Source organism: Triturus cristatus, chromosome 12, assembly GCF_964204655.1.
Source record: "Triturus cristatus chromosome 12, aTriCri1.1, whole genome shotgun sequence".
Taxonomy (NCBI): Eukaryota; Metazoa; Chordata; class Amphibia; order Caudata; family Salamandridae; genus Triturus; species Triturus cristatus.
The window spans coordinates 586838503-586852424 of record NC_140595.1 but is presented as its reverse complement, the minus strand read 5'-3'; the positions used below and the strand labels follow the sequence as shown (position 1 = coordinate 586852424).

General features: G+C 46.1%; 1 long non-coding RNA gene across 1 annotated transcript in view; it reads left to right on the top strand.

Annotated features, from left to right (window-relative positions):
* The window catches only part of LOC146776329 (uncharacterized), a 65620-nt gene extending 58969 nt beyond the window's left edge, over positions 1 to 6651 (top strand). Inside the window, exon 4 of the long non-coding RNA XR_014972208.1 lies at positions 6589 to 6651. This is a non-coding gene — a long non-coding RNA (uncharacterized LOC146776329). The remainder of the gene's footprint in view (positions 1 to 6588) is intronic.
* The last annotated feature ends 7271 nt before the right edge of the window (positions 6652 to 13922 follow it).

Below are 13922 nucleotides of genomic sequence, written 5' to 3'. Positions count from 1 at the left end.
CTCCACTGTAAAGTCCATCCCCTGTAGGGAAATGGACCACCTGAGTAGTTTGGGGTTTTCACCCTTCATCTGATTTAGCCATAAGAGGGGCTTATGGTCGGTCTGAATCTTGAAGTGAGTTCCAAACAAGTATGGTCTCAACTTCTTCAGGGCCCACACCACAGCAAAGGCCTCCCTCTCAATAGCTGACCAACGTTTCTCTCTAGGGGTCAGCCTTCTGCTAATAAAAGCAATGGGCTGGTCTTGACCATCTACATTAAGTTGTGAAAGCACAGCTCCCACCCCCAACTCAGAAGCATCTGTTTGGACAATAAAGTCTTTGGAGTAGTCAGGACTCTTCAGGATAGGTGCAGAGCACATGGCCTTCTTCAGGTCACCAAATGCCTTTTGACAGTTTACTGTCCGCTGAACCTTTTTGGGCATCTTCTTGGATGTCAGATCATTAAGAGGAGTCACTATGGACCCATAGTTCTTAACAAACTTCCTGTAGTACCCAGTCAGGCCCAAGAAAGCTCTGACCTGAGTCTGGGTAGTTGGAGGGGACCAGTCCTTGATGGTCTGGATCTTACTCTCCAGTGGTTGAACCTGGCCTCCACCTACAAGGTGGCCCAAGTATACAACTTTACTCTGCCCTATCTGGCACTTAGTAGCCTTGATAGTGAGGCCTGCCTTTTGCAGGGCCTCTAGTACTTTTGTCAGGTGGATCAGGTGATCCTCCCAGGTGGAGCTAAAGACAGCAATATCATCTAGATATGCTGCACAGAAGTCATCCAACCCAGTAAGGACTTGGTTCACCAACCTTTGAAAAGTGGCAGGTGCATTCTTCAGACCAAAGGGCATCACCACAAATTGGTAATGACCTCCTGGGGTTGAGAATGCTGTTTTGGCCTTAGACTCCTCAGCTAACCTGATTTGCCAATAGCCAGCTGTCAAATCAAATGTGCTCAAAAACTTGGCAGAAGCCAGTCTATCTATGAGCTCATCTGCCCTTGGAATTGGGTGTGCATCTGTCCTGGTGACAGCATTGAGTCCTCTGTAACCCACACAGAACCTCATTTCTCTCTTTCCATCTTGTGTGTGAGGTTTGGGGGCCAGAACCACTGGGCTAGCCCAGGGGCTCTCTGAAGGCTCAATGACACCTAACTCCAGCATTTTCTGCACCTCAGTCTTTATACAGTCCCTGACATGGTCAGGCTGCCTGTAAATCTTGTCACCAGTGTCCACCACATGGGTACACCAGTTAGTCTGACTGGTGTCAATGAGAACATATGTCTATATGACTGTAAAACTTGTCTGCAGTCATTTTGCTGATGTTCAGTGAGGCTGCCACCTAAGGCCACACCATCAACTGAGCCATCTTCAGGGTTCTGAGACAACAGGTCTGGGAGAGGGTCACTCTCTTCCTCCTGCCCCTCATCTGTAGCCATGAGCAAGCCCATATCTGCCCTGTCAACATATGCCTTGAGTCTGTTGACATGGAGCACCTTGTGGGGGCTCCTGGGAGTTCCTAGGTCCACCAAGTAGGTAACCTCTCCCTTCTTTTCAACAATTGTATGGGGTCCAGACCATTTGTCTTGGAGTGCTGCTGGGGCCACTGGCTCCAACACCCATACCTTCTGTCCTGGCTGGGACTCAGTCAAAACAGCCTTTTGGTCATGCCAAGCTTTCTGTAATTCTTGGCTTGCCTCCAGGTTTTTGAATGCCTTCTCCATGTACTCAGCCATCCGGGAGCGGAGACCAAGTACATAGTCCACTATGTCTTGCTTAGGCTTTTTGAGAGGTAACTCCCATCCTTCCTTCACCAGACATAGGGGTCCTCTTACAGGGTGCCCAAATAACAATTCAAAGGGGCTGTAGCCAACTCCTTTTTGTGGGACCTCTCTGTAGGCAAACAGAAGGCAGGGTAGAAGGATGTCCCATCTTCGCCTGAGCTTTTCAGTTAATCCTTTGATCATACCCTTTAGGGTCTTGTTGAATCTCTCAACAAGCCCATTGCATTGTGGGTGATAAGGAGTGGTGAACTTGTAGTTGACACCACATTCCTTCCACATAGCTGTCAAGTATCCTGACATGAAGTTGGCACCCCTGTCAGATACTACCTGCTTAGGAAACCCCACTCTGGAGAAAACTCCCAGTAAGGCCCTGGCCACAACAGGAGCTGTTGTGGTCCTAAGGGGAATTGCCTATGGATACCTGGTGGCATGATCCACTACCACCAGTATAAATCTGTGCCCAGATGCAGTGGGGGGATCCATGGGACCCACAATATCAATCCCCACTCTTTCAAAGGGAACCCCCACCACAGGTAGTGGTATTAGTGGGGCCTTTGTTGTGCCACCTGATTTGCCACTGGCTTGGCAGGTTACAAAGGAGCGACAAAACTCCTTGGTATCTTCATTCATGTGAGGCCAGTGAAAGTGAGGGACAAGCCTGTCCCAAGTCTTGTTCTGGCCTAAGTGTCCTGCTAGAGGAATATCATGGGCCAAGGTAAGAAGGAAGCCCCTTGTGAGAAGTTGGCCTGGCATATGCTGTCTCCTACCTTGCACCTGTCCAATTCGACTCTTATTGATGATAGGTTTAAGACAACCTTTAAAGAAAGCTATCCTAGTGGTAGCTGTGGAGAGCAGCCTTCAGGCTAAGTCTTGAAGGAGTGTTAAGCTTATTGTTTTACCATAATAAACTCTTGAATAACCAAATGAAGGAGTAGCCCACACAGGTATATATATAAAATATATGTATTTATTCTAGACAGAATCCCACAGTCTCTTTATGAAGCTGTGGCAAAGTTACAATATCAAACAAGCATTGATAGACACAATAAATAGCACTATTAACATTGGGCCCCAGGGGGGGACCAAACTATATACTAAAAACGTGGTATAAGAACCACGACAATTCTACAGGCAATGCCTAGGGCATTCAGGATCGCTGGCCCCTTAAGAATCCACCCCAGGTTATGAGGAAGGGGACCCACGGGAGGCGCGTGCAGTGCAAGTAGCTGCTATCGGGATCTCTATTACAGCCTATGGAGAATGTCGCGGTTGGAAATAAACAGTTTAAAAATACTTCTAGCAGGAGTTCAAAGTTAAAACTTTAGACTTAAGCTTTTGAGATGCCCACTACCACGAGAGTACCGAGGTACCACTGTTACCTGCCCAAGGGAAGCCGGGTGCATAGGTCGTTTCTGCTGTCGGGTCGCGGGCTGATTTTCAATGGGAAAATAGTCAAAAGTTCTGCTAGCCAAAAGCGTCGATGATGCCGTGAAGATCAAAGATGTGAAGATTGTAGAGAAGAACCTGAAAGCAGAGGGGACAGAGTCTGGGTCACGGCAAAGTGACCAGGAGGCTCAAAGCAAAGAGCCCTTCGATGTCGGGTGCTTCAGGTGGAAAGTGGTGTAGCTTGGATCTGCAGCCACGGGCTCCGGGAGGCTTCAAGGAAGGCCAGCTTCAGGAGGGCGACTGTCCCACGTCGGGTGAGGGTCGCTGCGGTGTTAGTGTCCGGATTGGATCCACTAAGCTTTGGCAACCGCAACCCACGAAGAATGAACAAATCTGCTATAGTGCAGACCCACGAGGTCTGGGAGAGGTCTCCTTCGAGGAGACTGTGGAGCAGGCCTGGAGCAACCAGGGGAACTCTTGATTGTAAAGGTAGACCTCCGCTAGGGCCCACAAATCGAGAGACGAAGGACCGCGGGAGGCGGCAATTTGGCATGCGTAAAAGGGCACCCACGGGCCACCGGAGGGGGCTAGGGCACTGGTCCTTGGCACAATTGCTGTAGAGTGGTTGGCTCGTAAACGGGCCAAAGCACAACTTCCCCACTGGTCAGGGTCGTGTGCTATGCAAGAGGTGGCCGGTGTCCTGGGGTATTGGGGATCTCAGCACCCACGCGTTCCACGGTGCCCAAACTCGTTGAGCACACTCACTGGCCTCTGGGATGCGCTGAAAACCCACCTCAAGGTTTCTGGAAGTCGTCGAAGTTCGTGAGAGCAGCGAAGTTCCAACCGGGTCACTTGCAGTGTTTCAGGTGCCTGCCAAGCAGGGGGATAACTCCTTTATCCCAAGGGAGATTTCTTCCGTCAGCTGGGCGGCAGCAAGTTGAAGGTCAAGACTGTAAAGTTCAAGATTAATCTGAGGCTCTGGGGCCACGTTATTCACCTTTATCCCCAAAATTAGGGGAGTGTCCAGAGTAGCGTCCACCAATGGTAGGTGAGGCGGGAAAGGGTGGCTACCTTCTCTCCCCTTTGTGTGTTTCCCGCCTGGGCGAGGGGCAGGATGCCCCTGAACCGGTTCCAAGCGGTGTATGCAGAATGAGGCTTCTGCAGCTGCCTACGTGCAACTCTGAAAGGACTTTTGGTGCACCCACCCTGTTCCAATCCACATTATCCTGTCTGGGGAGATGCTAGCACCTCCCTGCCACAGGAGCCCTATTGTCCAGCTGGCGAGGCTGGGGTTTTCACCAGCAACAGCCAGCCAGGGTCGTGTAGGTGGCGGGTAGTAGCCATTTTGTACTGCTTGTGCACTTTTAAATTGGTGTCTAAATTCTGCCGCTTTTCCTATATCGCCCCTGTAGCAGGGGGGAATCGTACCCTCATGCCCATGTCTGGACTGGGGGTATGATTCCTACATGTTTGACACCAAACACGATATGGTTCTGTGTAGCCATTCTCAAGTTATCGCGTTATCGCGATAGACTTATGATGCGGTTAAGAGTATATGGTATGGCTACACTACAAACAACCCAGCAATGATTTTACGAAGGTTGCAGAGAGGCCCTACTCATGTAGGGGTCCCCCCTCACACATACCTCAGCACCCTGCCTTGTAGGATTACCAAGGCCTGCTATAGGGGTGACTTATGAGAGTATATGTGTTGTAATGGGGTGGGATATAGGGTACCTATATCCCTGTAAGGGGTGCTAGCACCACCTTACCCAGACTACAGTAGTTGTCTGGTGGTGTCAGTTTGTATGGCTGTCCCAGGGTGGCACAACAAGTGCTGCAGCCCTGGTAGGCCTACTGAGGGACCCATGCCCTGGGTACCTAGGGTACCATCTACAAGGGACTGTCAGGGCATCCTCAGCATCCAATTAGTTTGTACCTAGGGTACTTCACATTAGTTTTAGGGAGAAAGCAGATAGGCTGGGGTCCTGGATAGCAGGATCCCAGCCAGACTAGTAAAAAACCACTCAAATACCAGGCAAAAAGTTGGGGGCAACCATTAGTCAGATTCCACCTTCCTACACCCCTAAATTGCAGAGGTATAACCATCCTCCTGGTTGCACCAGGTTTTGGATTTCTAGCCTATGAATAAAGGAGCCCATCATCCCAATATACTTTATGGGTACCTTGAGCATTCCCAGCAGCCTCAGCAGCAGCCTGCTGTCTGAGGGGTTCAAGGGAAGGACAGTCTAACTGAGCCTGCCTTAAGTCAGCCCTAGAAGGCCCCCCTGCCCCCAGAAACTCAAGCTGGTCAGGTTCAAGCTCTTCAGGGACAGTTCCTTCAGGGGTCTCAAAATCAGTTTCCTGAGAAGACTGATCTTCACTTTCAGGCAGGAGGGAAGGCACAGCCTTGACCCCTCTGTTCTTCCTCTTGGCAGGTGCTTGGTCCATTGTTCCAGGCTCCAAGACCTGAGGTTCAGTGAGGCACTTTTTGGCCTGTGACCTGGTCACAGCAAGGACATGTGATGAAATCCCCAACATCTCTGCATGAGTCCTGTACTCCACTTCTGACCATAGAGAGGATTCTAGGTCATTGCCCAACAGACATTCAACTGGGAGGTCTGCACTTTCCACAACCTTTTTGAGGCCAGTTACCCCTCCCCAGGAGAAATTAACAATTGCCACACTATGTGAAGTAGAGACATTGCTGGCGTTGGTCACTAGGTAATTATCACCGAATATTATCTGTCCAGGGTCTACAAAGCCAGGTGTCACCATGGTGACACTGGCACAAGTGTCCCTGTATGCTTGAGCCACTTTATTGTTTATTAAAGGTGTCTGTCTGTACTTGCCTAGATTACTAGGACTCACAGTAGTGGACAAATCCATGTCCACCGTACAAATCAGAACAGCCGGGGTACCGACGGAGAGGTAGGTTACTTTACGGGCTTTATCATCCACGAAATTGCAGTATTAATTTCTTGCGGCGTCAGAGAATTATTACAAGTTCCCACGCACGCAACTGAGACAAGGACTTTTGTGTCGATTTTGCATTAAGCCAGTACTTTTCTCGAGCAGAGTACTGCTTTGGCTCTACTTTATTTTAATAGTCCACTGGGTTAATACGGGCTTTAGAGGACACACATGTATGCAAGGGGTCTTTTGAACTTCGTAACAAATGACTTCATAACGTTTATAGTGTATTAGGGAAAACGAAGACAGGGTCATATCTATCCAGGCCAGTAACGTTATACACATGAGCCTAATCAAGTGGTGAGACCATTGATTCTTAGACACCTACTCTGCCATGTTTTATACTGTTTAGAAGTGCACCATTTCGGAATGGATGGCAAGTTCCGTTATCCCTAACAGATGTAGTTTGGTCTTGGCCATAGGGGTAATATAGTTTTTGTAATTTCCATTTCCTTAGAGCGGTGCCTCATTTCCTGAGCGGATGCCAGGTGAGGCGAGGTGCGTACCCGCAGCAAGCCGGGTAAGGGCATTTGTCGAGTGTCAAATTGACTATCGCCATGTAACACATCAATGAGTGGTAGATACAACTTTAGTATCACATTGTAAACTTTATACACTATGGTTCTGTGATCAACACTGATGTTTCACAAGCTTAAGTTTAGATTTATTACTATTGTTTTTGCTTGATTTTGTCTAGGTCCCTTTTACAAGCCACTGTCTGTTACAGTCCCATCGGGATACACAGGACTAACCAGGTTGTATTGGGTACCAACCTAGTAATTGTTTGATTTTATACACTTTTGCAGTAGCTTCAATATGGTCCTGATGAGAGCTAGGATTTCTATGTCCACAAGCCGAAACATGTAGACCAAAAAATCTGACAGTTATTTGTGTAAGCTGTCTATGCACTGGTTTTAAAGTGGCACCAAGGCAGCACCAGAATAAAATTATTAGTGCCTTGTTAGCCATTTTTAATAGCACTTTTCATTTATCACTTTCTGCACTGCAACCATCACCTTACCTATACCTTTACAGAGACTTTAAGGATACTCATACTCACACCTGGGACAACTGTGTAACCACCACAATCACCACAGTGGTTGGTACTCATGGCTCTGTCCATGGTTCCCAGATGATGATACAAGCAGTGGGTGATGGGAACTTAACCTCTTTTGGAAGTATCTTCCTCTGAGGTGATACACATTTACTTTGGTTTTCTTCACTTTTCCTGTTGCATCAGTGTTTGGAGTCACATTGAATAATAGACCTACAGTATTTATGTATATTATATGTTGATTTGGGGATTTTATACTGTTGATGGTCCCCAAACATATCCCTTGGACCCTCCTTCGTTTGAAAGAGTTTTGTGTTGAGTTATAGTGCAGCCACGGCTGCGGGTCCATTTTTGAACACTCTCCACATTGAGGAGAGTCTCACTTTTACCGTTTTCCTTGGTCCTTGGGATGGTGTATAATCATGGCAGAGTTCACTGGTCTATCCTTCAACGAAGACGTGCTACAATCCATACTGAGCACTAATCCTAGTATTTTAGACACTTTATCCACAGTCACGAACAACACACAGGATGACTGGCAGTCCCTGCTTAGCCTCAAAAATTCTCATTCTCGCACCTTTATACATGGTGCGATAATGACGGAGTACCTTAGAAGCAACAGTGCTCCCATGGGCTTAATAGTGACGAATGCTCCTAGACGTTTCCTCTCGGACAAAGCGTTCTTCAAAGATTGGTCACTAATAGCGTGGCGTTGCACACGCGATTGGTTGATCTTAATCATTAACACAGCGAAAAGGGTGGCAGATGCTATACTTATAGAAATACAATCATTGGAAGGTCAGATCAAGACCACCATATCTAGCACTGTATTTAAAAGGAACATGGTGGAGACAAATAAATCCAATATAGACCATAAAGAGACGATTCTATTGACCAAAATTGAGAAGTTTAAAAAAGACCTAGCACGCTTCTCATTGGAGAAGGTCTACCCCTACACCAGTGAGCAGTATGTTCCACCGGAGTTTAATAGGAAAGGCTCTAACTACTCTTCGTCTGGATAAGACACCTACTCCAGTGACTCAGAGACCCAGAGTAATATGCAACCACCTAGGAGAGCCAATGGACAACAATTCTGACCCAACCAAAGACGAGGTACATCGAACCCTTACCAACAAGGAGGCCCGTGGTGGGCCCCTGCTCCATGGGGTTATCAACTTCCCCCCTACACCCAGCCGATGCCTCCCTTTGCACCCCAGCCTCCTTTCTTTGGTCAGCCGCCTTTTTTAGGAGCAGGCCGTGGACGCAACAGAGGCAGAAGGAGAGGGCAGCCGCAGGTACACTGGCAGACAGATCACCAACTACCCAACACCCGCAGCAGGAAAGGGCAACAACAACCAGGGACGAGCTCCGACACAATGAGTTAGTTGTAAATTTGAGCACAGGAGCTCTTACATCTAATGAGCAAATGGTCCTCAACAAAGGTTTAGGTTTTGTCCCAACTAATGTTGGAGACTTATTCCAACTACGATGTGAAATGGCAAAAATTTTCAGAAAAATACGCCTACATTTCCCTTTTAAAAATAAAGAATTGACAGCCTCTCCTGAAGATGATTCTGATAATAACACGGGTCTTAAAACACCGTCTACTTTTAATCCTCCAGTCCACCTGATACCTGATCGAGTAAAAGTGTTTGAGCAAGCAGTGATCCATGACATCACTACAATCAGTACCAAACAAGACAACATTTACCAAAATGTATCCCAGAGTGAAAAACAAGCTCTAAAGGTTCTATCTAATGATGAGACCATAACAATCAAACCCGCCGATAAAGGCGGAGCAATCGTCATTCTGGATACCGAGGCTTACCGCACTGAGTGCCTGAGACAACTTAATGATCTTACAGCATACAAACCACTCATTGAAGATCCGACTCCCAGACTAACTAGAGAGATACAAATTCTTGTAGATGATGCAAAAGCTGCAGGCTGGAATACAGAGCAAGAATCAGACTTTCTAACAACCAAACATCCTGTGATGCCATATTTTTATGTCCTCCCGAAAATACATAAAAGCCAAAGGCCACCTCCGGGACGACCTATTATATCAGGCATAGGTTCTTTGTTGGAACCTCTATCCACCTTTGTGGATTTCTTTCTTAGACCACTAGTAAAAGAAATGCCCAGCTATCTGCAAGACACCAAGGATGTCCTCAGATTACTTCCAGATACTAGCTATGATACAGAGACAGACCTTCTGGTTAGCTTTGATGTGGAATCTTTATACACTTGTATTCCACAAGTGGAAACTTTAGAAGCCGTTGAGAGTCTTCTAGATGCTAGAGAGTTGGACACGATAACACCGGTCCATTTTATAATGGAATGTGCCAGGTTGGCCATGATGGAGAACTTTTTTAAGTTTGAGGAAACAATATATTTACAAATCTCGGGTACATCGATGGGCAGCATTTTTGCGCCCTGTCTGGCCAACCTGTATGTCCATCTTTTCGAGCAGAACAATGTACTCACTTATTCTAATCCTTTCAGAGACCAGATTCAAATTTGGAAGAGATGCATTGACGACATTCTGGTCGTCTGGCAGGGGCCTGTTGCTTCTCTGCTGGATTTTCCTGCATGGTTGAATACCAAGAACAAATTCCTGCGTTTCACAGTTGTCTATGATAAAAACCGACTTCCTTTCTTGGACACTGTGATATGCCCCAACCAGGGCAGACTTGGCAGTGAACTGTACAGGAAACCTCAATCAAAGAACTCCCTCCTCAGTTTCAATAGTCATCATCCTAAATCTCTTCGGGAGAACTTACCCGTTGGACAGTTCCTGCGTATTCGCAGAAACTGTTCCGACGTGATTACCTTTAACCATCATGCAGAGGATCTGTCTAATCAATTGAGAGATAGACAATATCCGAAACGTTTGGTAAGACAGGCTTGGAAAAGAGCCTCTAATAACAACCGGGGAGCTCTCTTAGAACCCCCTGTGCCAAAGCCTCCCTTGTCCAGAATGACTTTTGTAAATACGTTCAGCACGTGGTCCAACCAAATACAAAAAACTGTGCGCAAACACTGGCGGATTTTGAACGTAGGAAATGTGGATATTCCACCACCTCTATTCTCTTTCAAAAGAGGAACAAACCTCCGAGACAGTCTAATACATACCAGACCTAGAACAAAATCTGTCACCATAACGAATACTTTATGGGATTTACCGCTGGTACAATTTTCCATGCGGCCAGTGCTCAGCATGTCCACAGACTCAGTCGATTAAAACAGTTGACATAGGCACAGGTACACCTTGGATTTTAAAAAAGCATACCAATTGCAACACAGAGAGAGTTATTTACCTGATTACCTGTCCCTGTTCATTGCGGTATGTAGGCATGACCACACGCAAGATCAAGATATGCATTAATGAACACAAGAGTACTATCAGACGGAATAAACAGGCTACCAAACTCACCAATAATTTCTTGACGCTTAAACACAAACCGGAAGACCTGAGATGGTTGGTCTTGGAACAACCGTTTATTCCCACACATGTGACGGACATTAAAAAATTCTTGTTCGTCAAAGAACAGAAGTGGGTGTTCAAATTACAGAGTGATCAGCAGGGTTTAAATGATGAGATTCCGTGGTCATCTATATAAGCAAGTGGATATATGCACTATGTTCCTTCCTGGGGGGTTTTACTGCCTTCCCTTACAGGACATGGCATTATAGCGCGGAGCTATGTCTAAATTTGCTGTTTTTAATTTGGCCGATTGACATTTGGCAAGAGAACGACACATCAGAAACGTGATAAATAAAGTGTTTCTTTAAAATAAAAAAAAGGGGACCAAGACATTTACAGGGCGTTCCTATGGGTGTTTTGGTTTTCATCACAATCCGTTATAACCTGATATACTTGCATAGAGTTTCCAAATAATCTCTATACATAATTTTCTCTATATATCTTTACACATGCTCTAGCGTTTGGTTTATATTATGATTGCCATAGCAGAGTTGTAGTTTCCAGTTGGAGACGGATGTTCCCTTCGTCCCACCCCGTTAGGTCGAATAGAACTACTTCTTTCAATTGGAACTACCATTCTCAGCAACGTTTAGACTAACGACATAGCATGCGGCGTTTTGACCATTGGAGCGCTCCGTAGTTGCCAACACGGAAGTACGCTCTTGCACAAAGTTGATTTAATGACGCTCAACCTGCCCGCCCGGTACCTCCTCTTCCAGCTCAGTCGTTAGAGCGGGGTACCGACGGAGAAGTAGGTTACTCTACGGCCTTTTTATCATCCACGAAATTGCAGTATTCATTTCTTGCGGCGTCAGAGAATTATTACAAGTTCCCACGCACGCAACTGAGATAAGGACTTTTGTGTCGATTTTGCATTAAGCCAGTACTTTTCTCAAGCAGAGTACTGCTTTGGCTCTACTTTATTTTAATAGTCCACTGGGTTAATACGGGCTTTAGAGGACACACATGTATGCAAGGGGTCTTTTGAACTTCGTAACAAATGACTTCATAACGTTTATAGTGTATTAGGGAAAACGAAGACAGGGTCATATCTATCCAGGCCAGTAACGTTATACACATGAGCCTAATCAAGTGGTGAGACCATTGATTCTTAGACACCTACTCTGCCATGTTTTATACTGTTTAGAAGTGCACCATTTCGGAATGGATTGCAAGTTCCGTTATCCCTAACAGATGTACTTTGGTCTTGGCCATAGGGGTAATATAGTTTTTGTAATTTCCATTTCCTTAGAGCGGTGCCTCATTTCCTGAGCGGATGCCAGGTGAGGCGAGGTGCGTACCCGCAGCAAGCCGGGTAAGGGCATTTGTCGAGTGTCAAATTGACTATCGCCATGTAACACATCAATGAGTGGTAGATACAACTTTAGTATCACATTGTAAACTTTATACACTATGGTTCTGTGATCAACACTGATGTTTCACAAGCTTAAGTTTAGATTTATTACTATTGTTTTTGCTTGATTTTGTCTAGGTCCCTTTTACAAGCCACTGTCTGTTACAGTCCCATCGGGATACACAGGACTAACCAGGTTGTATTGGGTACCAACCTAGTAATTGTTTGATTTTATACACTTTTGCAGTAGCTTCAATATGGTCCTGATGAGAGCTAGGATTTCTATGTCCACAAGCCGAAACATGTAGACCAAAAAATCTGACAGTTATTTGTGTAAGCTGTCTATGCACTGGTTTTAAAGTGGCACCAAGGCAGCGCCAGAATAAAATTATTAGTGCCTTGTTAGCCAATTTTAATAGCACTTTTCATTTACCACTTTCTGCACTGCAACCATCACCTTACCTATACCTTTACAGAGACTTTAAGGATACTCATACTCACACCTGGGACAACTGTGTAACCACCACAATCACCACAGTGGTTGGTACTCATGGCTCTGTCCATGGTTCCCAGATGATGATACAAGCCACCTTTGGTGGGTGATGGGAACTTAACCTCTTTTGGAAGTATCTTCCTCTGAGGTGATACACATTTACTTTGGTTTTCTTCACTTTTCCTGTTGCATCAGTGTTTGGAGTCACATTGAATAATAGACCTACAGTATTTATGTATATTATATGTTGATTTGGGGATTTTATACTGTTGATGGTCCCCAAACATATCCCTTGGACCCTCCTTCGTTTGAAAGAGTTTTGTGTTGAGTTATAGTGCAGCCACGGCTGCGGGTCCGTTTTTGAACACTCTCCACATTGAGGAGAGTCTCACTTTTACCGTTTTCCTTGGTCCTTGGGATGGTGTATAATCATGGCAGAGTTCACTGGTCTATCCTTCAACGAAGACGTGCTACAATCCATACTGAGCACTAATCCTAGTATTTTAGACACTTTATCCACAGTCACGAACAACACACAGGATGACTGGCAGTCCCTGCTTAGACTCAAAAATTCTCATTCTCGCACCTTTATACATGGTGCGATAATGACGGAGTACCTTAGAAGCAACAGTGCTCCCATGGGCTTAATAGTGACGAATGCTCCTAGACGTTTCCTCTCGGACAAAGCGTTCTTCAAAGATTGGTCACTAATAGCGTGGCGTTGCACACGCGATTGGTTGATCTTAATCATTAACACAGCGAAAAGGGTGGCAGATGCTATACTTATAGAAATACAAACATTGGAAGGTCTGATCAAGACCACCATATCTAGCACTGTATTTAAAAGGAACATGGTGGAGACAAATAAATCCAATAAAGATCATAAAGAGACGATTCTATTGACCAAAATTGAGAAGTTTAAAAAAGACCTAGCACGCTTCTCATTGGAGAAGGTCTACCCCTACACCAGTGAGCAGTATGTTCCACCGGAGTTTAATAGGAAAGGCTCTAACTACTCTTCGTCTGGATAAGACACCTACTCCAGTGACTCAGAGACCCAGAGTAATATGCAACCACCTAGGAGAGCCAATGGACAACAATTCTGACCCAACCAAAGACGAGGTACATCGAACCCTTACCAACAAGGAGGCCCGTGGTGGGCCCCTGCTCCATGGGGTTATCAACTTCCCCCCTACACCCAGCCGATGCCTCCCTTTGCACCCCAGCCTCCTTTCTTTGGTCAGCCGCCTTTTTTAGGAGCAGGCCGTGGACGCAACAGAGGCAGAAGGAGAGGGCAGCCGCAGGTACACTGGCAGACAGATCAACAACTACCCAACACCCGCAGCAGGAAAGGGCAACAACAACCAGGGACGAGCTCCGACACAATGAGTTAGTTGTAAATT